Source organism: Pleurodeles waltl, chromosome 3_1 (genome assembly GCF_031143425.1).
Source record: "Pleurodeles waltl isolate 20211129_DDA chromosome 3_1, aPleWal1.hap1.20221129, whole genome shotgun sequence".
NCBI lineage: Eukaryota > Metazoa > Chordata > Amphibia > Caudata > Salamandridae > Pleurodeles > Pleurodeles waltl.
In genome coordinates, this window is record NC_090440.1 from 814,305,125 (window position 1) to 814,312,213 (window position 7,089).

General features: G+C 42.6%; 1 protein-coding gene across 3 annotated transcripts in view; it reads right to left on the reverse strand.

The window, feature by feature from the left end:
* Positions 1-1,373: 1,373 nt before the first annotated feature.
* CYP2R1 (cytochrome P450 family 2 subfamily R member 1) overlaps positions 1,374-7,089 on the reverse strand; it is a 107,013-nt gene continuing 101,297 nt past the window's right edge. For all 3 annotated transcript variants that reach the window (XM_069223695.1, XM_069223698.1, XM_069223697.1), the window contains exon 5: positions 1,374-7,089. This exon is cut by the window's right edge and continues 1,266 nt beyond it. The gene's annotated coding sequence lies outside the window, so the exon portion shown is untranslated.

A 7,089-nucleotide genomic window follows, 5' to 3' on the forward strand; every position in this document is an offset into this window, starting at 1 on the left:
GTGGGGTCTGTTATGGACTGTATGGACTGTGGCTTTGCTCTCCCCAGGATGGGCCAGTGGGCAGGCCACCCACTGTATGGACTGTATGGACTGTGGCTTTGCTCTCCCCAGGATGGCCCAGTGGGCAGGCCACCCACTGTATGGACTGTATGGACTGTGGCTTTGCTCTCCCCAGGATGGCCCAGTGGGCAGGCCACCCACTGTATGGACTGTTTGGACTGTGGCTTTGCTCTCCCCAGGATGGCCCAGTGGGCAGGCCACCCACTGTATGGACTGTGGCTTTGCTCTCCCCAGGATGGCCCAGTGGGCAGGCCACCCACTGTATGGACTGTTTGGACTGTGGCTTTGCTCTCACCAGGATGGCCCAGTGGGCAGGCCACCCACTGTATGGACTGTTTGGACTGTGGCTTTGCTCTCCCCAGGATGGCCCAGTGGGCAGGCCACCCACTGTATGGACTGTATGGACTGTGGCTTTGCTCTCCCCAGGATGGCCCAGTGGGCAGGCCACCCACTGTATGGACTGTGGCTTTGCTCTCCCCAGGATGGCCCAGTGGGCAGGCCACCCACTGTATGGACTGTATGGACTGTGGCTTTGCTCTCCCCAGGATGGCCCAGTGGGCAGGCCACCCACTGTATGGACTGTGGCTTTGCTCTCCCCAGGATGGGCCAGTGGTCATGGAGTCCCCTCGTGGATCTGGCGTCGTGTACTCAAGTGGCTGAGGTGCCCCCCCTTCCCTTCCCCTTGAGGTGCCTGTCCTATTTTCTTTCTGATGCCCCTGCAGTGTTCTCTCCGTGGAGTTCTTGTCGTGGGACTGGGCCTTGCCCCTTTGCACAGGACCCCTGTGATCCACGGACAGTGGTTGGACTACATTTAGTAGCTGTATATATTTTGTACATAGTTTATTTATTTATTGGGATTACTGGTGTACATATTTCAATATATCTGCCCGTTTATGATCTCTTCTTTTGGTCTTTGCATTATTTCGGAGGGGGGTGGTTTGTGGGTTGTGACAGTGATCTGTGGGAATGCATTGATGTGTGTGTTGTAGTGGGTGTGGGTGGGTGGGTGTGTGCCGGTAATCTTTTCCCTCCCCTGTGTCGTAGGTGCAGTACTCACCGATGTCTTCCGCGCCGCCGGGCGTGCTCCTGGTATATGAGCAGGAATAGGAGTGCGGGGATGACCTGCAACTCTGGCTCCATACTGCCGGAATCTCGCGTGGAGTGCGTAGAGGTGAGCGTTTTCCCGTTCGTAGTCTGTTTCCGCCGTGTTCTTATCGGCGGTGCTCCCGCCCCGGAAAAGGTGGCAGATTGGTGGGTCGTAATAGGGTGGGCGGTACATTGTCTGCCGCAGGGCTGTTGGCGGGAACCGCCGCGCTGTTTGTTTGTACCGCTCGGAGTGTTAAGTTGGCGGGCTGTGTTGGCGGTTCCCGCCAGGGTCAGAATTGCATATTTTAGACCGCCGGCCTGTTGGCGGCTTGGCCGCCGCTTTATCACCGACCGCCAGGGTCAGAATGAGGGCCTATGTGTCTATCTGAAGAGTGTGTTGTGGTGGTTGAGTGGACTTAATTCATCAACTACAGGGATCTGTGTTTGACTTCATGGTCACAGGTTCAAAAACCTGTGGGTGCACCCAAACTTTCATCTTTCTGAGGTCAATAAAATGAGCACCACTGTGTTGTATAACAATAAACATCTGCTACCTGTACATACTGTCATGGGAACCTCCTTTGGAGTGAACATGCACTCCACAAATACACCATTTAAGTTACAAGGTGCATTCGAGGCACCTAGTATTTCACTTTAGAAAGTAAGCAGGCAGCCATGCTATCAAAAGTCATTCCACTTTGGTCGCCATAAAAGGCCTTCAAAGAAGTGGCGTTAGGAATCCATGCTTTCTGTGAAATCGACTTTAAAGAGTATTTATTCTTAATTCAACTAAGAAGAGAAGGATTACATTGAACTACCTTCAATAAACTAAGGGCCTAAACATTTCTACCGTCACCAGAAGAAAAAAAAATTCAGAGATAATTCATTATAGGCTGTACAGGTAGGTTAAGCTGTGTTCTGATAGGTGCATCAACACAAGCCTGATGTGCAGCTTGTGTACAAATAATGTCTGGTCTTTTAATCTAGTGATATTTTACTAATCACAGTATATAATACTTTGTAATTTTTAATCTGAAACTAAAATTAACTGCTTTTATTAGGAAAATGTTTTAAAGTGATTCAGGAAGTTTTCTTTTTCAAATACTTTTAAATCAATTCTTAATATAACAATGATACATTTGAACAATGCAATTCTTTTAGACAGGTTTTACAAATGGGGCATACTTTCAGCATTGTCTGCATATTGTACAGTTGTTGTACAGCTTTGCTGTTATATTGATCTCTATTTCTTAGCATTTTTGAGCACTGAAAATAACATATTAAACATTTTAATATTGTCTATGTTGGAAGGTGGGCATGCGAAGCTTTACCTGCAAGGCATGACAAACATCAGTAGCGAGCATTTTAACCCTGCTGAGCCAGTAATAAAAATATTAAGTCAAATGGGTTTGCAGTCAAGTTTCGGGAACTATTTATTTAAAAACGACCACAATTTTCAAGCAGTAAATATACTTCTAATCTCAATTCAATGTTTCATTTTTTTGGCAGTCATGTTGATGCTTAGGTACTTGATGGAAAATTACTAACACTGTAATTTGTTCCTAGGCACCAGATCAAATCTAGAGGAAACATCTCATTCTAAATATTAGGTCCAGTTTTGTGGAACTTCTTCAACTTCAGGGTTTTACTAATTTTATCCAATGTTAAGGGTGTTGTGTAGCCATTTTAGCTATAATGTTTATACACGTTATTTTAGCAAACTAGGGCTGCTGCTGTGCACTTTAACCAAGATGTTTTATTTCAGCCTCGTTATATTATTTTAACAGTAGCCACATTTGCGGTCTTGTTTTATTTTCTTTATCTAGCTGTTCTTTGCCTAGGTCAGCACTGCGTTCTTAAACAAGACATTTCTTTCTCTCTGTGCTTTCCTCAAGGCAGCAATAAGATAGGTTGCCGGCAAAGTGGTACGCTTTGTCTCCAATGTTCACAGAAACATACACACTCTCACATGCGGATCCTTTCTTGGAACATCAGCTGTTTTATTATAAAAACACTACTTTGACTCATGTACGTTAGAGGGAGATTCCAGCCAGATGACCACGACTGTATGCGGATTACTTCGCTGCAGCTACTTATGTAGACTGCAGGCCTCTTGTTCAGGTCTGAAGGATGATGTCTTCCCAGGGGAAACCTGAAGGGCAGAATTAGAGCTTAACATGCTGTGCTCTAACCTAGTCTAGGTAGGAACTATCTTTACAAACTTTAGTAACAGCATGGTAGCGTTATTTTTGTGCTTTACTCTCCTTGTTACAATTTTAATCCTGTTGTGTTTCATCATCCTAGTTATTGCAATACATGCCTTAGTATCTAAGATGCAGTTACTTCAATAAAACCTTATTGAACTATAGTCTGCTTCTGATAGTCCTTGCATATGTGAGACTAATGCAACTGAGAGAAACTCCCCTGAGGAGTCATTTATGGCATGCGCCCGGTTGCCCCAATCATCCCTGCTCTTGGGTGGAGATGAGGCATTGCTAGTTAGCCACAAAAAAACCCGGATTAGGCCGACAGGTGTCACATGGTGCAGGATCAGACTCAGTCCCCAGCAGTACAGGTGATTCTGCTGCCTGAATCCAGTAGTCTCATCAGGATAATGAGAAACTATGCGACAAGGGAATCTTAAAAACCTACTACTATTAGGCATTTCAGTTGAATGGAATCAAAAGACCTCGCTCGAGGGCGTGCACCTTCTAAATTTGCTTATTCATGCATTTGTTCAACTTCATGAGTTTGTTACATTGTTTGTGATTCTATGAAGTGACAAGTCACTACACACACAGAGATTCATCTATGAATACCTATGCGAACACTCTATGTGAATGTCAGCCAGAGGCATTCTGGGATTCGAAGCAATCATTGTAACTGTATGGTCAGATATACTAATTTGACCATAGTTCAATTTCTTCATTAGTAGACAACCATTAGTAGCTCAGTGTATGATGGTATACTCCACCCACGTTTTGAGAGCTTATTGAGACTGCAGAGGACTGTGATGAAGTCACGTGGCACAGCCACAATTATCAAATGTGCCATAACCATATGCTGACAAGGAAGGCAGTGGGTAGTTTCTACAGGACAAATGGACCATATAATAAAACTTCTGAAGCAATCTTGTGTATGACAGAACCCAACTTAGCATGGCCCCCTGCCCATAATTTAGATGGGATTGTCTGTTATTTAGGACAAATATCTGTTGTCCCTAGCTAATTTGATACATAGCTTTTGTTTTTTTGTGACATGTTATCACACAAATGCTAAAACGCTTGCCTATGGCGATAATCTGTGTGATTTATCATCGTAGGCAAGAGTTTTAGCGTGACCTACCCACTCTGGAAAGCCATGGGTGTTTTTAATGTGTTGATTCTTGTCAGGCATTGTTGTAAGGGGTAGTATATTGTTTTGCAGACTGTAGTTTTCTTAATATTTTAATTTTACATCTGTATACATGATGGTTCCCAGTTTATGTGCATCTGAATAGGCCTGTGCTGGTTATGATGTCAGTCCAATGGTCCAGGCTATAGGTCTCACCCATTCATTGGAGAAAAAAAGTCATGCCAGACTCTGTGGGTTTGATATGTTTACTAGGATATATTATGGTAAAGCCAGTAGGCCTGATTTACTATTAAAAGCATGTGTTAAACACAATGGGCTTTTAATAATGGAGTGTTATTTCAATGTGCTAAAGACTATAGGCATGAATTTTGTTACTTAAAATCTTTTATATTACCGTAATGGGTAAGAATTTTGGTGTTGGTGACTAACCCAAACAAAACATGAACAAAGAAAATGTGAACTACTGTAATACTTTCAGGCTCTCCTAGCATGGATTTTTTATTGTTTTGACAACAGTAATTTTGTACATATTAGTATGCTTTTCATGTATTCCTGATGGTTGATCTGTGAGAAAGCATACACCCAACAGTGTAGGCCTGAGATGTTTCTGGTGACAAGCCAATATTATCAGCTATAGGCCAGCTTGTCCCATTAAGAAATGGGTTTCAGATGTAATAAGTCTGAGATGTTTATTATGAAATAGTATGAGATAAGGCAGTAGGTCTGATTTATTTACTATTTAACACATTGTAAAGCCAATAGGCCTTTACGAGTGGATAGTGTTTGCAGCCACATATTGTGTTAAATCTCCCAGATTAACTTGGTAGGGAACTATTTTGGTTATGCATTTTAACAAACCATAGGTGTAGAAGAATAAATCTTGCTTGAATCTCTTCAGAAAGCCTGCCAGCATACTTGTCTAACAGGATCTTGTAATAAATAAACATTAAATATAATGCATACACATATTGAAATATGTATTATTTAGATACATAGAGGGATGCCTGGGTCAGACCTCTTCTAGTACTTGTCTGTTTGAGTGTCATTTATTCTCTGCTTCCATCCAGGAAAGCGTACTGCATGGGTTAATGGCTCGATTCACATCATTCGTTCGCCCTCTTACCCTGTAAATGACAGCATTTCATGCTGACATGTGAACATCCACATGAATATGAGTGCGCTTCAGTGTCATTGCTGGTTGGCTAGTTTGTTCATTTACAGTTTTCTCCTTTTACATGTCCCATTTCATTTCTGTGGTTCTCTTTTTATTTTTGACTAAGAGCATAACATGCTACTACAGCTCCTCAGTCAGTGCTTATAGGCCCCTTGCTTGCCACTCATTTCATCTGAAATGCGCAGTATCCTGCATAACCACCTCCTCTACATCAGGCAACCATTATGGAATGCTTTTGTCCATTATATATCTTTGTTGTACCCTTTCAGGATGGGCACACTGTTGTTTCTAAACCTGGTGGCCTTCGTGGAAATTTGAAACAATGATACACTATGTGCAATACCGCTGGAAGACAAACACTAACTGCTGTGTTTAGTTTAGTTATTGAGAACATATTCCTACTGTGTTTAGACTGCAGCAAGTTTTCTTTTTAGGGGCGAGCGCAAAGCGATTCGTCCCCTGTTGTAATCTCTCTTTGGGCTTCTAACCACGTCCATGTCATGTCAGTCGCTTTGATTGGTTTGCGAGCTTGCCTTTTAAAATCCGCTTGCTTTTATTAGTGAAAGGCATGCATACATCATGCCTTTTCCGATGTTTAGCCCTCCTCGAGCGCATTGACCAACTACCGAAAACATACGAGGCTCGATGTTTTCCATCTGCTTTCTGGACTACTTTTATTTTTATTTCGCAGCGCAATATCTCTGGGCAGTAGGTGAGCGCTTTGCATGACATCGATCCTCTTACATAGGTAATTGGACTTTTGCTGGTTACATAGATAATTGCACTTTTGCAGGTTACATGGATAACTGCACTTGTGCCGATAGGTTTCACTGCGAGCAAACTTTTATTTCCCTTTGTGTATCTGCTTTGCGCTGATGGCGGCCGTCGGCTCGCTTATGTGAAACATTTACTTTTCAGTTTATATGGCAAGAAAAGTCCAGTTAGTTATGTGAAACTAAACCCATTAATGACACCGAAGGCACTTTCATGAGCCAGAATTATTGGCATTGCTAATGTTTTTTTTTTTTTTTAACAGAGCCATTGACATTTAGGACTGTAAAGGTAGGACTACTACAAAAAAAACGAATTCGGTTTTTCAGACTGATCAACCAATATGGAGGCAATTGGCACTTAATTACAAGTACTTTTTCTTGTGTATTCTACCGTCCTCTGGGTTCTCTCTCTCCCACCCGTAGAAGTACAATTAACATTGCACTGGACTAGCACAATTAGGAAGATGCCTTCATGTCCTTGAGCACTTTGCACTTGAAATCTCACATCAAGGTGCTCTTTTGAAATCTTCTTTTGATTGCTTTTGTAACAGATGGTAACTATTAAATGTATGCAACTTACTGAATTATGTGATGGACAAGAAGAGCATGGACACCTCTTCCTTAATGTCTCATGCTCGATAG